This window comes from Alexandromys fortis, unplaced genomic scaffold, assembly GCF_014885135.2.
Source record: "Alexandromys fortis isolate MF-2015 unplaced genomic scaffold, M_Fortis_MF-2015_v1.1 scaffold_504, whole genome shotgun sequence".
Classification (NCBI taxonomy): domain Eukaryota; kingdom Metazoa; phylum Chordata; class Mammalia; order Rodentia; family Cricetidae; genus Alexandromys; species Alexandromys fortis.
Window position 1 is genome coordinate 112707 of NW_026068385.1, and position 2500 is coordinate 115206.

The following is a 2500-nucleotide window of genomic DNA, read 5'->3' on the forward strand; positions in this document are numbered from 1 at the left end:
TTAAAGGTGAGAAATGCAAAATAAGGCATAAAATATATTTTAAAGCTAGAACTGTGAACTGCTCAGTTCTCTCAGAAATTTGAGTCAGCTAGTGTATGGGTTGGGAGCTACAGAATGGACTCTCAACTAAATGAACGGAGACTACAACTTCACCTCTGAGGTCAAGGTCCTTGAATTAGGTTCTTTCCCATTGCTATGATAAACTATCATGACAGAAAGCAACTTGGGGAAGAAAAGATTTACTTCACATTAAGTTCAAGAGGGATATACTCCACGGTGGCAGGGAAGGTATGGCAGTAGATAGGCGCAGTGACAGGAACAGGAAGCTGGCTGATCACATTTTCATTCACATCCAGGAATCGGAGAAAAAGAACAGGAAGTGGTGTGAGGCTATAAATACTCAAGTCCTACCCCCGGTGACATAACTCCTCCAGCAAGCCTCTACCTTCTATAGCTTCCACAATTTTCCAGTGCAGTGCCACTACCTAGGGACCAAGTTTTCAAGTACATGAGCCTATGGGGGATATACATCATATAACCTCTACAGCCTACTCCAACCCACAAATGCTCATGGCCAGCTCATGATGAAAAATGCATTTAACCCAACTTCATAAAGTCCATATACTCCTTAACAATATTAACACTGATCAAGAGTCCAAAGTCTCTTTTGAGACTCAAGGTAGATTGTTAACTGTGAGCCCTCTGCAACTCCCATCCCCAACACACGTATCACTCTCTGCATAAGTTTGGGCTGTGTTTAGAGAAAAGGTGGCTTTCATATAACACATTTTAGACCACTTTATCTTTTTCTTTTATTTTACATAAAACATGAACACACGTCTTTATTAGAATGTTCAAGAATATATATATATATATAGTTGTTGCATTTGTTTAATAATTTAAGGATGTGTGTTCAATTATATAAAATGTGTTGCATGTGTTTCACTGTGCCTGCCTAAGGCATTTGATTGGTCTAATAGAGAACTAAATGGCAATACCTGGGCAGAGAAAGGATAGGCAGGGCTGGCTGACAGGCCAAGAGATTAAATAGGAGGAGAAATCTAGGCTCAGGAAGAAGAATAAGAGAAGAAGGAGAGAATGAAGGATACATCCAGGATAAGAAGCCAAGCATCCCCTAGCCAGCTAGACGAAGAGAAGCACAGAAAGTAAGATATATAAAAGTAAGAAAGGTAATAAGCCCTGAAACAAAGGGTAGATAAGGAGAAAGAGGTTGATTTAAGTAAAAAGAACTAGCCAGAGATAAGCCTAAGATAGGCCAAGCATTCATAACCAATAAGAAGTCTCCATGTCATGATTTTGGAACTTGTTGGTGGCCTGGTACAACATACACCATTTAATGAATGCATGTATATAAATACACATACTTCCAACATACAGTGGCATGGAATATGCATTCTTATTTGGAAAGGGGAGTCATAGTGAATAAAGATTGGGAAAAAAAAGAAAGACTGAAACCCAGCAAGTCAAACACTGACTATCAAATTCTGTAGTTTCTTGGGAGGCAGAGCTTCATGGATCTCTGTGAGTTGGAGGCCAGCCTGGTCTACATAGTGAGTTCTAGGATAGTCAGAGATACAGAGTAGTGATGCCCTGTCTCAAATAATGCAAAACAATATTCTTTCCTTCCCACTACTGGAATCCCATGATTTCATCCTTTCTATGCAAGATTAAATATCCAGGCCCAGTCCTGTCCTGCACAACTTCTGTTGAGGTCTAGCCTGGAGGGTCTTCCTAATCCTACTCTCTGCATACCCTCCCCCTTCCTCAGATCTAGCCTGGGCTCCACACCATCGACCTGGTGTATTCTGATGAGCTCCACTTCCACTGTCATCAGCCTCCAGCTCAGGCCAGGATGCACATCTGCACACAAGTCCAGCCCCTCCCCCAGCTGTGGGAAGCACAGAGGCCCTTATGCTCACAGATAAGCCCTGAGGAACCAGGAATGCTAAACACACAGCCCTCAAAGGGACCCCTTTGTCCCTTCAAAGAGAGGGATCCACGAACTGTTTCCCATCCAGAAGCATGGGAACCAACGTAGTTAACAGCCTGGTGACCTTTGAGCTATCTGTGTATCAAAGACCATACCAGAGCCTCGACCAGACTCTTATCATGAGCTTGTCAATCTATAGAACCCAGGTTTAGGGAAGATGCCACATGTATTTTACAACGAGTTTTGATGTAGTCAAGTCTTATGCTTTATTGTGCTCAGGGGATTAAGTTTATCACCAGGAATTTTTTCACCAAATTGTGCTGGGCTTGAGTGTGCCTAAAGTAAATGACTCAGGGTCAGACAAAAAAAAATACTCCTCTAACTAGGTCACACTTCCTAATGGTGCAAACATTTATGAACTCATAAATGGACCCTTCATCACCCCAAGTTAAAGAAACATTCTCTTATTGTTATTCATAGATACTTTTCTCTTTCTACATTCACATGAGCAATATGACTAGACCCTATAGTAATCACTTCATTGCTTTT